The sequence below is a fragment of the Zalophus californianus genome, chromosome 2, assembly GCF_009762305.2.
Source record: "Zalophus californianus isolate mZalCal1 chromosome 2, mZalCal1.pri.v2, whole genome shotgun sequence".
Taxonomy (NCBI): domain Eukaryota; kingdom Metazoa; phylum Chordata; class Mammalia; order Carnivora; family Otariidae; genus Zalophus; species Zalophus californianus.
Window position 1 is genome coordinate 180,175,364 of NC_045596.1, and position 16,637 is coordinate 180,192,000.

Below are 16,637 nucleotides of genomic sequence, written 5' to 3' on the forward strand. Positions count from 1 at the left end.
CTCATGCTCTCTCCCTCTCTCTCAAATAAATAAATAAAATCTTAAAAAAAAAAAAAGAAAATGGGCAAGGTCTAGAAGGAATTAGGCACTTACCAGAAGAACAGCTAAAGTCATGACACATAAAAACCACACCAGACACTGAAGATGCCACCAATAAATCCTGAGTTTATATCCTTTCCCTGTTGGTTCTGGACACCAATGCTAGAAAGCTGGAAGTGTTAAAACTGCAGAATGTCTTTTTACATATGTCAGTGTATTTACATTATATATATATTTACATATTTCATTTCTTTTTCAAAGTGTTAACAAGCTAATACCTAATTATCTTTGAGTAAGTCAGTATTTAAATACCTTTTAAAATATTATTAGTATTTATGTAGTGAAAAGAAGGGCCACATGTACCCCAATGTTCACAGCAGCAATGTCCACAATAGGCAAACTGTGGAAAGAACAGAGATGCCCTTCAACAGACGAATGGATAAAGAAGATGTGGTCCATATATACAATGGAATATTAGCCATCAGAAAGGACGAATACCCAACTTTTGCATCAACGTGGACGGAACTGGAGGAGATTATGTTAAATGAAATAAGTCAAGCAGAGAAAGTCAATTATCATATAGTTTCACTTATTTGTGGAACATGAGGAATAAGCATGGAGGACATTAGGAGAAGGAAGGGAAAAATGAAGGGGGGGAAATCGGAGGGGGAGACGAACCATGAGAGACGATGGACTCCAAGAAACAGACTGAGGGTTTTGGAGGGGAGGGAGGTGGGGGGATGGGTTAGCCCGGTGATGGGTATTAAGGAGGGCACGTACTGCACGGAGCACTGGGTATTATACACAAACAATGAATCGTGGAACACTACATCAAAAACTAGTGATGCTCTAGTGATGTATGGTGACTAACATAACATAATAAAATAATAAAATATTCTTAATATTTAAATATTCTTAAATAAACAGTTATGAAATCTATTTTTCTGGAGTAGGATTTTATGTTTCATTTCTTTTATTTTTTATGTTTTTTTTTTTTTTTTTGGAGAAAATGAGCCACCAATTATATGAACACTAATAGAAGATATAATACATCATTTTAGAGATGGAAAATGAGAGAAACAATTTTTAAAACAGTCATTCAGAAGGGGGCCGCTGCACAGGTAAATTGAGGGAGGTGATCTTGATGAAAGTGATAATGAACTACATACCGACTTCTAAAACAAGTCATGAAAGAGCCCCTCATAAGGGAGAGGAGAAAAATAAACCTGCCACTAGTAAGTGGCTTTTGTCTATAGGCATCACACATAGAACACTTCATAAAATCATCTCCACATCTCGACATGGAGAGTTGATACAGTTTTGTCATCTTACAGACAGGTAAGGAGAGTTTCAGTGAGGTTAGATTCCCTACCTAATGTTACCTAACCAGTAAATATCAGAAGTAGGATTCAAGCTCATGACGATCTGGGGACAAGGGCAAACCTAAGGGCTTTGCACTGTCTGCTGCCTTCATGAAGGTGGATAGAAAAGTCTCAAGTTGGGCCTATGTTTTTCATTCTTCTGACTGTCCCTTATATAAGGGCTGACCTCTGAGTTAACATCCATTTCCGAGTGATGAATTGTTAATAAATGTTACAAGTTACACATAAATGTAGCATTTATGTGTAACTTGTAACTATTTGATCAAAACATCTGATGATGATTATGAGCAGTACAATCTGGACTGCTTACAACACTGTGACAAAACTAATTTCTGCTCAGTTTATCTGAAAAGAAATATTCCAGCCCTTACTTTGTCCTTGCTAGTAGAATAAATGTCACTTTCACATGAAAACATTACAGAAAAAAAGCTGGCTTCATCTGAGTTTGCTCTTCAAGTTAGAGTCCTATTGGCAGTCAATCAAAGCACTAGTTTGGAGTTATGGGTTCACAGAGCAAGTGAAAAACTCTGGTTTTACTCAGCAAAGAGACTTAATTAAATTGACATAATAATTGAATTTCACAAGAGTAACAAACGGAACAGGTATAGAAATGCTGCATGCATCCTGGAATTTAACTTCATTTCTGGGAAAATTGAAGGTAATGCATAATTTCACAGCTTGCAGAGGATGGGGGTGTTACGTTTTAACAAGTAAATATGTGCATTTGTTTTGTCATACTAGAAAAATTTTAAATTGAGTGTTCAAAGAAATAGAGTACAGTAAAAAAAAAATTAAGTGGAGTTACTAGGAAATGTTGACAGTTTAGAACCTGGGATTTACCTCATAATCTCACTTCTTATATTCTTCCTTCATACTCACATACACGCATCCCAATTTCATCCCATTCCAACCCTGAGCATCCCTGCCCAGCTTCTCCACAACCATCATTAGTAGAGTGTTTAACTCTATCTTCAAACCATCTGTCTTTTCTGTGACACATGCTGATGCAGAGACTCACTTCTTTATTTTGCTATTACCTACTTAAATGTTTTGATAATTGTCAACCGCTACAATCCAACAACTGCATTTAAGGAGTCCCTTTTATGCATGATTTGCTGCTCCATTATAATAATAACTAATTTTACTGAGCAATTATTACCTTGTTAGGCACTGTGCTAACCCCTGAAGCCTTAAGTTACCCTATTTACTCTTCCCAACAACCCTAAGACGTTTGAATGATTACTAGATCCATTTTATGGTTGAGTCTAGAGATGCTAAGAAACTTGCCTAAAGTTGTAGAAATAATAATAATGAGTAGAGCTAAGACCAGAATCCAAATCAGTCTCCCCCCAAGATAGAGCTACCATTCTACACTGTTCCCCTATGCCTTTTGTATGGTGCTTACACAGTTAACGCCACATTTGAGATAATTTTTAGGTAGTATCATCTTTGGATTCAGTTAATTAGTACCAATATTATTCCTCCCATCTGTCAGTTTTCTGTTTATCTCTCAGCCTCTTAGCCAAATCCCAAAAGCGATTTTTAAATTACCCGAGATAAACTTTGAGATCAGAAACTGTTTAACCCTGTACAGATATTTTTACTTTCATAGAGCTGAAAGAAAAAAAAATATAAATAGACAAACTGGAAAATTGGAGCTTTGGAGTATTTGGGGATAAATACCATTATAATAGCTACTTTTTAAAATAAGCTAATCATTTTAGTTTTATGTGAAGATTATTGGCTTACGTGTATTTTTGCCTTAGTTTAGATTGGGCACGTTAACGTAAATACACACAGCAAAGGGAAGTAAGTAATTTGCATTTTATAAATGTAATTAGCATTAATAGGACGTATGCACTCTGAAAGTCTAGATGATATAGTTGCATTAATTCTCCTCCCCTGATAGATTTAAGTGATTCCAGAATATATTCCTTTCTAATTAGATTGTTCTAACAGAGATAACCCAGTTTGATGAACATTTAGAGTTCAAAAGAATAGAACTTTTGGAACTTTAACAACATAATGAGATATTTTTTGGCTTTCTGCACATCAAGCTTTCAAAGATATCTTTAAAATTATTCCTACAATACTTGTTTGCTCCTACTTAGGAATTTCATTCTGAATAAAGTGGATTTTTTTAACATACCAAAGTGCAGCCTGTACCCAAAGAATGACTAAGTAATTGTGTGATTTTTCAAATGGGTTTATGCTCTTATGTAAGAAAAAAAAATCTATTTAAAGGGAAAAAAAAACCAGTTAGTAATATCTAATTCAATATGAACACTGAGCACAGTATAATATAAAAAAATGTACAGTAATTCCTAGGAAATATACTTAATCACCCAAAATGTGTATCTTATTTTGGAATATATTATATTCTTTTGTGTTCTATTTTACTTTTTTTTTTGTATAGTTCAGAGGTATACAGGGTATTTTGACTTAACACACTATAATCTTTTTATTTATTAGTTAAAGTGATTTCCTCCCCCTAAGGAACACAGTAGCTGTATCACCAAAGCTTGTAAATCCTCAGCTATTAAGACTTAAAACATGGCTCACTTACATTTTTAAAATGTTATTTACCAAGAAATTTATTCTATAGTGTGCTCGAAAATCGGCATTTTCCAATTCCATTGACCAGAAGGTAAGTGTGCCTCCATCTAATTGTCTATGAGGCTATATCTACCTTTCCCCCACCACCTTTATTTATTTTTAAGTTTTCTAGGATGGATACTCATGAAACTTTGCCTACAACCTAACAGCAAATTTTCATTGTAGAGATAGTGTAATTCTGCAAATAATGACTTGCAACCAGTGAACTAACTTGGAAAATTGACACCACTTTTCACAGTGGGCAATTTAGAAGAAATAAATACAGTGAGAAATATATTTGTATATACACACATGGTGTTTTCATACAGATTGTCAAAGAATTCTAGATCTTAAATAAGATGATACTGGCTTAATTCTAGATCTTAAATAAGATGATACTGGCTTAATTATCTTCTTGCTTTCCTGCTTTTTGTTTTGTTTTGTTTTGTTTTCCTCTTTCTTACATTTTCTCCACCAGTAAAATTTTCATGGAAACTGTCATGAAAAGATGTTATACTTGTCTTAGTCTTCTTTGAGGGCTGTCCTAACAGACTGAGTGGCTTAAACAACAAATATTCATTCTCTCACAGGTCAGAAGGCCAAGATCAAGATGTTGGCTGCATTGGTTCATTCTGAGTCCTCTTCATGAATTACAGACGAGCATCCTATTGCTTCCTCATCATATGGTTGTCCCTCTGAGCACTCAAGCCCCTGCTATCTATGAGCCTGTTCTAATCTCCTCTTCTCAGGAAGACAGCTGCCAGACTGGATTAGGGCCTGCCCTATTGATCTCATTTAATCTTAGTTAACGTCTTTTGAAGGCCCTGTCTCCAAATAGAGTCACATTCTAAGTAAGGCCTAGTGTTGGACCTCAACATATGAATTTGCAGGTTGTGTATATGTATGGGAAAGGGTGCAGGAGAGGGTGTGCAGAGGGAGACACAATTCAGTCCACAGCATGACTAATTATTTTTCTGCCAAAGAAACCACTTTCCCTCACTCCAGTACACTTGCTGATGGGGAGATTATCATTATGCATTCCTGCCTTTTGGTCCCTAATATGGTCAATGAAATATAAGGAGAACTTCTGAAAGCCACTTTGTGGCTCACAGGATCTCTCTCTTCCTTAGGCAGTGTCATGGATAAAGGCTACTGTATCAGTGTGGATCCCAGAGGAAAGATGACCTAGAGCCAATCAGCAACTTACCTTCAATGGGTATCTATGGTAAGTGAGAAATATATCTTTGTTGATATAAGCCACTGATATTTGCAGAGATGATTTGTTTCTGCCACACATAGCTTATTCTGATTAATACATATGTACCTACACATCACTGATGTTCTATTAAGTCTTTTGTGGTTCTTCATACTCTAAGAGTAAAAATAGAGTCCCTCATTTTGCTTACAGTGGCTTTGAAAACAGGAAATTAAATTATTTTATTGATTAATGAAATGGGTATATGAAGTTTTATGAATTAGATGTTTCACTTTAAATCCAGGATTCTTGTGCATTCAGCTTCATTCTCTAAGACCTCATTTTACCAGACATGTGAAAAAAAGAAGGTACAGATTCTACCGGTGATTTCATGGTTAAAAATGAATATAATTAAGAGAGAAGTTGAATATCAGCATGCCAATCACTCTTCTTTCAATGATATATTTGAACGACCACAGAACATTCAAGGCAATTTTTATAATTGCCCTTTCAACTGTGTGATATATACCTAATTTAAATTATGATTATAGATATCAGTGAAATATTATACAATCATTAAAAGGATGATTATAAAGAATTTAGAATGACTGGGAAATTAGTGCTGTGGTAGAGTAAAGCATGATTTACATAAAAAATATTTCTGTACGGAAATTCTTAGGAATAGGAAAATAATCCAGGACCACAATTTTAATTGCAGTATCTTTGTATGATAGAATGAGTGACTTTTCTTCTTTTTTAAATTTCTAATGTGTTCTGAAATTTGTACATTGAATAAATTAAATGAGATAATACCTGTACAAAACACAGAAATTCAAACCATATAAAAATTTCAGGGAAAACAATTATTTAAAACTACAAACACATTAAAAACCACCTAAAACATTTGCAAAACATAAAATATTTCTATATTCATATTTTCGGGCAGGAGTAAAGAGAGAGGGAAAAATGTGTTAATATCATGTATGCTCTTTTTAAGTTAAATCTTATCAATTTTTTTGTTAATTGTATTCGTAAAAGAAACTGGAAGAAAACTAAATATATTTCTAAATTTCAGATAAATGTTAAGTGACATATTATAAGTTCCTTAAAAAATATCTCTGAGATTAAGAATAAAAGAAGCCATTGTGATTTTTAACTACATGTTATTTCTCTACTATAAAAGATGAGGTGATCAGCAATAATATATGTTCTCCCTTTCTTGCCCATCATCCTATCATGTATATTACATTATGTCGACTTCGATGAGATTTTTAATATGTACATTTGATTATACAATCAAAAAATTTCAAATTATTTAAGTTTACTTTTGATTTAAATGGAGTTAGTGTTCACCACCAACCCTTTGCCACACACTCTCTCTTGGTTACCACTGAGTAGTTTTTTTGTTTGTTTGTTTTAAGGGAGATTTGTCCATGATCTATTACCTGAGATTTTTCATGTGTGAGGAAATCTCCCTCTTGCACTTACACTTATTCTTGGGTCAGATTTTCTTTTTTTACTTAGTACATTTTGCTTCATTCCCTTCTTGCAGTGAATGTTGCTGTGAAAAAAATCTAAGACCAGTCTGATTTTCACTGCTTGCAGGTTTCAATTTCCCAGAATCCTGAGGAAGTCCTTCATTATCAGAGACCTTCAATTATGTAATAGGATATTTATCAGTGACAATAATTTTTCTTTGGTATAAATGATGTCCTTTGGAACTACAGAATCAGTTTTTCCTCATTTCAGGAAAATTACTTTTTGTGTTCCATTTTTGGAGTCAATATATCAGGAACCCCATCTTCTTTTATGTTTCCTTATGTTCAGCCGTGTCTTATCTGCTTTTTGTCATAAGCTTTTATTTTATTGAATTCCTATTCTTAAGGGACTTTCTACTGCTTGAAGCATTGGGTGAAATGGCTCTATTTCTTGATCTCTCTTTTACAGCCTGGTCTTTTTTTATTCTTTTTTTTCTCGTTACTGTGTTATAGCATGTTTACATAGTTACCATGTTATTTTATAGCTCTTAATGATAGTTAAATAAGGTAGCTCTGTGTAGACCTGCCTTTTGCTCTAATGTATTAGATGTACTGTCTTTGACACTCTTCCTGGTAACTAGAAAATTGTTTCACCACCTATGAGCTATCATCTGAAGATTAGAGTTACTTCATCCAGTTTTCCATAGTGCAGTTATTTTTCTGGTGCTTCTGCTCATGCTCTCTTAACAATTGTCTTACCCCTTATCTTCAACCCCATTTAATTAAGTGCACCAAGACGATGCTGCCACCTTCCGATCCTGGGCTAAATACAACTGGAATTTATAAACTGATGCCTTCCTTAAAAGGAAATAAAGATTTCCTGAGGGAGTATAACTGTAAGTCAGATTCCAAAACACTATTCTCAGAGTTCATGCTATCCTTCAAATTCTTGACTGTGCTCACTTTGGCAGCACATATACTAAAATTGGAACAAATTCGTGCCCGTTTTTCTAGACTTTTGAATTCAGTATTTGCTTTGTGTAGTTCTTTGTAACTGGTAAATTCACCCTCTTTTTTCTGATGTATATCTGGTTTTTCCCTTGTTCTGACCTAGATGCTAACCTACAGAGGGTTACACATTTGGCTAAAGATAATCTATGCTCTCTGTCGTCTGTGGACTCCCAAATACTTATTCACATGTTCTGGCAAATTCCTTTTCTGTTCTGTGCTCTAGGAATACCATGAACGTGGGCAAAGACAACAGCCACTGATGATCTTGCACTGATGTAATGCATCTCCTTCCTAGGATATAATCCTCTCCACTTTTCCAAATCCTTCTCAGAATTCACATCTCAAATCCCCACTTCACCCTAAGCCTAATTCCCCAGGAAGCCTATCATCACATTAATCTCTTCTTATCAGAAATTAGTATAATTCAATACCTAATTGTTCTCTAGTTGCTTCATTTGTGCTCATTTAGATTTATGATTATTTTATAGGGCTACTGAGGGAAATGCTTTTTTTGTTTTCTCCACATTTTCTAGCTCAATAGAGGACACAGAGTAAATACTTAGTGACCCCATAAGTGTTGTTTATGTGAGACACATTTTAGTGTTCAGTAAAATAAGATCTAAAGTATTTATCCCTTTCTCATTCCTTAGTACATGAAAAGTAAAGTTAATCTTGAGTACCTTTATTCTTCATAAAAATAATTTGGCAATACGTTATAGTATTCTCAGGACATAAAAACCAGTTGCTTAATGTAGGCAGCTCTTGTTTTGCACAGTAATTCAGTCAAAAAAATGTGCAAGTTGAACCATGCAAAGCAATCTTAATAATCAAAGGGAAAAGTTATGATTGTCCAATGCCCTTTACCATATATGTCAAAATATCAAAAGCTCTAACTATTGCTTATAAATATATAGGAAAATAAAAAATAGTAAAGAAATATATACATTGTACATCACAATTTAAAACGTTAGAGAATTGAGAAGAAAAGTTCTTTTGTTTTGTTTTGTTGCAAAACAATTTACCAAGAGCAATTTGAACAGTGCTTATTTTCTTCTCACAGAATATAGTTCACATGTGCTATAGTTTATAGGCTCTTTTCTATGCCTTGGAGAATCATAATATGCTGCTGTAAGTTTGGATCCACTAAGTTATATATCTTTTGCACTTTCAATGTCAGAAGATATCTCCAAGAGTTCCTTGCAAGTGAAGTTTTCTGCCAGCAAAAGTGTCTTACAGGAAGAAAGAATGGAAAGGAATTGTACTGACTCCTTATATCAATCTAGAGAATAGGCATTTTCAATTTGTGGTATAATATCATAATTGTTGTTATCTCTGAAACTAGCCAAATTTTCCTTGCTGGGTAGTAATAGATCAGGTGTTATGACGTACAGAGGAGGATCCATAAAACGAGTGGTAGGCCTCCTTAGGTTCTAGGAGGCTGCTCGACCCATCAGTTAATCAGGAAAATGCAAATTTAGATCATAGTGAAATACCATTTTATCCCTCTTCAACAGCTGACATTTTAAAATTTGCTAATGTCAAGTTTACTGAGAATATGGTCCAGCAAGAATCTTTATACAACACTAGTGGCAATGTAAATTATTACAAACATTTTGGAAAATAATTTGGCACTATCTTACAAAGTTGAACATTTGAAACCCCTACAACCTACCGATTCCAATCCTAGCTACAAACCCTAAAGAGGCTTTTACATTTGTGCACCTAGATGAAATACACAAAGATATTGAGAGCAGCACTCTTTTTAAAAGACACTTTTATCCCTGCTGTCACAACCATGTCCTTCCTTTGTGTATAAGTTCACTTTCGTGAATTTTTCTCAATTCCATCTCCCATGTTTTTGGGAGATGTTAGATGTTAGATGTTTCCAAAAATCACTTATTTTGGGCAATTGGTGATTGCTGTCCTAAAATTTCAGCACAAACTTCACCTAATTTATTATCTGGTCTTAGGTTGTTGTTCTCATCACGAGACTAGTTAATGTGCTGACAAGGATGTTTTCCGTACTAAAATGAAGAGTAGCAATATGGAATATTGAAAGCACACTCATCTGGAATCCAGGTGACCTGAATTGTTTCCTGATCTCTAATCTAAGCAGTGTGGCCTCTAGAAAATCAATTTTTCTGAGCATCAGTTTCATTATCTGTAAAATGATGGGCATCTGGGAAGGAAGATTTAAGGTACATGATTTCTGTTTCTTTGACTCTATGTCCTATCCTGATGGAAGTTTCCTTTTCTTTAGGAAAAATTTCCTAAAATTTTTCCTCAATATCAACCTTGAATACATGCTTTTATCTCTAAAATATTTCTGTCATATGGTAACCTCTTTCTCTCAACTAAGGATATGAATAAGGATGTTGACTTTGAGACTTTGAGATTCCTCCCCACTTCCATAATATCAATTGTTCTTTCTAAAGACTCCTCAGTATTCAAAAGGTAGTGTATCAGAATCTAGCTTATTCCTGAACAAAAAGATTAGATTAGGTAGAAAAGATTAATTCTGATATGACCAGACAATTATATTATGACATTTTTTGGTGCTGTTGGTGCTGGCACAGTCGAGAGAACAGACTTGTCTTTCTTTTGTATTGTTTTACTAGGATATTGTATCATAGGGTTTAGTCATAAAGAATAAGTCCTCAACAAGAATTTACAACAGCAGGAATTTACTGCAGAGATTTCTTTTTTACGTGGCTGGTGGAAAGGCTAGAAAGCCAAACAAGTAATGGTGAGTAGTCTCAGATAGTAAGACATACATGAAGTTACCCACCCCTAGGCAGGAGATGAAGAGAAAAGTGCACGAGCCATTTATATCCAAACAAGGCTGAGTCATGGCAGGACTGTCCATTTGGAGCTAGTACCACAGAGAAGGCATGATCCCCACAAGAATGCTGCCCAAGGAGGAGGTAGGGGGAAAACACCCTAGTTTTTTCCTCTCCTCTTCACTGCAACACACCCCTATCCACTGCTCCCCCATTATCACCCTGCAATTTCCAGCAGTGCCTCCCATTAGCTGTACCCAGCTGCAGACCTGCTGACACTGAAGCCTGGGAAATGCAGCTTGCAGGAGGAAAAATGAGGAATGGACAGACGGCTAATAGGGCCAGGACAGCACAAGTAAGGATGAGTGTGCTGGTTTCTTCCTCCAATAAAACAGTATATCCTTTGTCTGATGCGCCTCATCTTTGTTCCAGGGAAGCTTATCTAAGGTAAGACTGGATTTCTAGTGAAGAGAATTACAGACGTATTCCATAACCACAGAATACTCTCTCAGTTACACATACTATGCTAAATATGGCTGATTATCCTTGGGAAGTTCTCCCTGACCTCTCTGTGTTGTACTCTCTCCAGCTGGTTCACAAGGCAGAGGCTGGAGAAACCAGGGAATGTTACATATTCTGTAGTAGCTACCTCTCAACCAAGAGACTTTAGCTAAAGAACAGGCCCGATGCACTAGGCTCTATTCTAAGTAGTTTACACATATTAGCTGCTCTAAATCATTTAGTTACTTTGTATACTAACAACTTTAATATTCTTTAGTGTAGTTAATGCCATCTAACTAGTTAGAAAGAAATACCTGTACCCCTAATCTACCTGGCTATATTTTACTCAATTTATTTGTAAAACATGTTGAGTACTTACCACATGGATGTCTCCTTGCCACCATATTGGAATTCATTAGGCTGCAGGTGAACAGAAGAGAGGTGTCTCAGTCCTATTTGGGTGGAGTGATGAGACGAAGGGCAATAGGAGTTAGCACCAACTTAAGAAATGCCCACGCTTTGAAGTCTCCCCTAACTGACCACCCAGATATCAATACTAATATGGTAGTTAACATTAGCTACTCTAATGTTATTATCCAATATTATTTCCATATTTATTATTTGAAGAGCTTGTATGCACCCGAGGCTTCTCTATATGGTTCCAGAAGGCAGGATTAGGACAAAAGGGAACAAAATCATCAGCGTCCTAATTTGTTTTCACATTAAAGATGAAATATTCTGATGTTAAGAGCTACCCCCAAACTGAAGACTGGTAGTGGTAGGAGCCCTGCTTCTGGAAGTGTTCAAACAGGAACTGGATGGTCCTAAGGATATTATAGAGAAGGTACTGAGTAGGAGATTTGATGTGGTGACTTCACAGATTACTTCAGACACAAATTATGTAAATGTTTAAACATATGACTTAATAATGACTTATATGAGGTTTTGTCCTTGCATATATGCAAAATATGCAAAAACACAAAAGGCGTGGACTATCTAGTGATAATGCTTCACCGAGTCCTATAATACATTATAAAAAAGACAAAGCTGGTGTACCTGGGTGGCTGAGTCGGTTAAGTTTCTGATTCTTGGTTTCGGCTCAGGTTATGATCTCAGGTTCATGGGATGGAGTTCCCCAAGGGGCTTCACAGTCAGTGGGGAGTCTGCTTGAGGATTCTCTCTCTCCTCCCTCTGCCCCTTCCCCCACTCATGCTCTCTTTCCTTCTCTCTGTCTAAAATAAATAAATAATCTTTAAAAAAAAAAAAGACAAAACTGATGACAGTGGCCACCATTTATTGAACTTCTGTTGTGTTCCATGCACAGTGTTAGGGGCTTGGTAAATAAAATCTTTAATCCTTATAAAAGTTCTGCAAGGTAGGTATTCTTAGAACAGTAAGAACTAGAAGGGTTAAGTAACTTATCCAAAGTCACACAATGCATCAAAGAGCTAAAAGTTCTACCCTGATCTGACTGCGGATTCTGTACTTCATTGTATGATTCTCAGGTTTAGGCATCAACTTTAAAAAAAAAAAATGAATCCCTAAATATTTACTGAACACTGGGTACTAGAACAGCACTAAGAAGCTATAATGAAATTAAAATATAAATATAAAATGTAATTCTTGACCTCAGGGATTGAACTATCCAGTTAGGAAAAGAAGACACTAACCATCAAGTAAAAAAAAAATGAGTGCAACAGATCAACCTGAAATCAATTTTACATCTATAAAATAAAATATATAATTTTCCTTCATAGCAATCAATTAGCCAGTTATAACCTTTACTTTTTATTGGGTTTGGAAACCAAGATACGAGAATGTCTAAACATCACCCTTTTTTATGGCTGATGGACTATACTAATGATTTCCACTGAAAAGGCCAATAATTGTGCTATAATTTCTTCAGTGACCTGTGCACATAAATTTGCCCTTTGATTTGCAAGTCTAGCTGCTATTTAGATAGCATGGTATTCTTTGCATTGCCTTCTCTTTAGTAATATGTTTGAAATTTTTGTTCACAATAACCCCAGCTTGGGCTCCATCAGCTGTTCTGCTCTCTACTATCACTATTGTCCTCAATCTCTACCAGGCTGTTGTTTCAAGTGGTCTTTCAGTGTGCCATATAGAGTCAATGAATTTTGGGTCTGAATTCCTTCATTGTATCTGGATGTCATATGGAGGCATTATCTATCTATCTAGTGACATGGAGCAATTTAACAGATAATAACATTATACTGTAGATGAAAGATACCTATGTAACTATGAGACACCTCTAGTCAAATTTCCAACCTATGGACACATATCTCGATTGGACTAAAGAATTATTACAAGCAATTCTCAAACTCATATTCTTGACATAGGCAGAATAAGTAATGTGTCATGAACATATATGTTATACTATTTTCATATATATGGCTATAATTTTTTTTAAAAGTCACTGAATTTATATAGCTTTTATCATTTTCTTTAATCTTGTCTCTGCAAGATTATAATTATAAACTTGTTTTAATTCAAGTAGAATTAACATCCAGTGTTATATTTGTTTCAGGTGTAAAATATAATGATTCCACAATTCTATACATTACCCAGTGCTCATCATAAGAGTACTTAATTGCCTTCACCTATTTCACCCACCACCCACCTCCCCTCTGGCAACTATCAGTTTGTTTTCTAAATTTAAGAGTCTATTTTCTCGTTTGTCTCTTTTTTTAATTGTTTGCTTTTTTTGTTTCTTAAATTTCACATTTGAGTGAAATCAAATGGTATTTGTCTTTCTCTGACTTATTTCATTTTGCATTATATTCTCTAGATCCATTCATGTTGTTCCCAAATGGCAAGATTTCATTCTTTTCGTGTCTGAGTAATACTCCATTGTGTGTGTGTGTGTATATATATATATACACAACATCTTCCTTATCCGTTCATCTATGGGTGAACACTTGGGTCATATCCATATCTTGGTTATTGTAAATAGTGCTTTCTTAAATTACTGTTGTTTTCTTTAGGTAACTACCAAGTAGTGGAATTATTGGATCACATGTTATTTCTATTCTTAATTTTTTTGAAAAATCTTTATACTGTTTTTCACAGTGGTTGCACCAACCACTTGGTTATTATTTTTTGTCATTTTGATAATATCCAATCTTACGGTTTTGAAGTGACATCTCATTGTAGTTCTGATTTACATTTCCCTGATGATTAGTGATATTGAGCATCTTTTCATGTGTCTGTTGGCTGTCTGTGTGTATCTTTGGAATAACATCTATTCAGTTTCTCTGCCCATTTTTATTTTTATTTTTTGGTTGAAGTTTTTATTTAAATTCTAGTTAGTTAACATATAATGTAATATTGGTTTCTACTACTCAACTTCCAGAAGTAGAATTTAGTGATCCATCACTTTCATATAACATCCAGTGCCCATCACAAGTGCCCTCCTGAATACCCATCACCCATTTAGCCCAGCCCCTGCCCACCTCTCTTCCAGCAACCATCAATTTGTTCTCTCTAGTTAATAGTCTCTTGTGGTTTTCCTCCTTCTCTTATTTTTTCTTTCTTCCCCTATGTTCTTCTGTTTCTTAAATTCCACATATGAGTGAAATCATATGGTATTTGTCTTTCTCTGGCTGATTTATTTCACTTGGCATAATACACTCTAACTCCATCCATGTCATTGCAAATGGCAAGATTTCATTCTTTTGATGGCTGAGTAATATTCCATTATATATACACCACTACTTCTTTATCCATTCATCATTTGATGGACATTTGGGCTCTTTCCATAATTTGCCTGTTGTTGATAATGCTACTATAAACACAGGGATGCATGTGCCCCTTTGAATCAGTATTTTTGTATCCTTTGGGTAAATACATGGTACTGCAATTGCTGGGTCATAGGGTAGTTCTATTTTTAACTTTTTGAAGAACTTCCATACTGTTTTCCGGAGTGGCTGCACCAGTTTGCATTCACACCAACAGTGTAAGAGGGTTCCCCTTTTTTGCATCCTTGCCAACATCTGTTGTTTCCTGTCTTGTTAATTTTAGCCATTCTTACAGGTACGAGGTGATATCTCATTGTAGTTTTGATTTGTATTTCCCTAATGATGAGTGATGTTGAGCATCTTTTCATGTGTCTGTTAGCTATTTGTATGTCTTCCCATTTTTAAATTGGATTGTTTTTTGGGTATTGAGTCATATAAGTTCTTTATATATTTTGGATATTAACCCTTTATCAGATACACCATTTGCAAATATCTTCTCCCATTTAGTAGGTTGCCTTTTTGTTTTGCTGATGATTTTCCTGACTGTGCAAAAGGTTTTTATTTTGGTTACTCCCAATAGTTTAATTTTGCTTTTCTTTCCCTTGCCAAATGAGACATATCTAGAAAAATGTTGCAATAGCTAATGTTAAAGAAATCAGTGCCTAGGTTTTCTTCTTGGAATTTCATGGTTTAAGGTCTCACATATAGGTCTTTAATACACTTTAAGTTTATTTTTGTGTATGGTGTAAGAAAGTAGCCAAGTTTCATTCTTCTGCAAGTAGCTGTTCAGTGTTCCTAACAGCATTTGTTGAAGAGACTGTCTTTTAACATTGCATATTCTTGTCTCCTTTGTTGTAGACTAATCGATCATAAGAGTTTGAGTTTATTTCTTCACTCTCTATTCTGTTCCCTTCATCTATGTGTCTGTTTTTGTGCCAGTACCATAATGTTTTGATTACTACAAATTTGTAGTATATCTTGAAATCTGGATTTGTGTTCTTTCTCAAGACTGCTTTGGCTATTTGGGGTCATTTCTAGTTCCATGGAATTTTAAGATTATTTGTTCTCGTTCTGCAAAAAATGCTGTTGGTATTTTAATAGGAATTGCATTAAGTCTGTAGATTGCTTTGGCTAATATGGGCATTTTAACAAGATTGGTTCCTCTAATCCCTGAGAACATAATATCTTTTCATTTGTTTGTATCATGTTCAGTTTCCTTCATCAATACTTTATAGTTTTTGGAGTAGAGGTCTTTTACCTCCTTGGTTAGTTTACCTTCAATATTTTATTATTTTTGGTGCAATTGTAAGTGGGATTGTTTTCTTAATTTACCTTTCTGCTACTTCATTATTAATGTATAGAAATGCAACAGATTTCTATACATTAACTTTGTATCCTGAACTTGACTGAAATTAGTTCTAGTAGTTTTTTGGTGGAACCGTTAGGGTTTTCCCTATATAGGATGCTGTCATCTGCAAATAGTGACAGTTTTACTTTTTTCCTTTTAATTTGGATGGTGTTTCTTTTTTCTTGCCTGTGGCTGTGGCCAGAACTTTCAGTACTATGTTAAATAAGAGTGAGAGTGGACATCCTTGTCTTATTCCTGATCTTAGAGGAAAATCCTTCACTTTTTCTCCATTGAGTATGATGTTAATTGTAGGTTTTTCATATATGGTCTTTATTATGTTGAGATATGTTCCTTCTAAACCTACTTTGTTAAGACTTTTTATCATGAGTGAATGTTGTACGTTGTCCAGTGTTTTTTCTGCATCCATTGAAATGATCATATAGTTTCTATCCTTTTGTTATTGTGATGTATCACATTGATTGATTTGTAAATATTCAACTATCCTTGCATCCCTGGAAAAAAATCACACTTCATCATGGTGAATTATTTT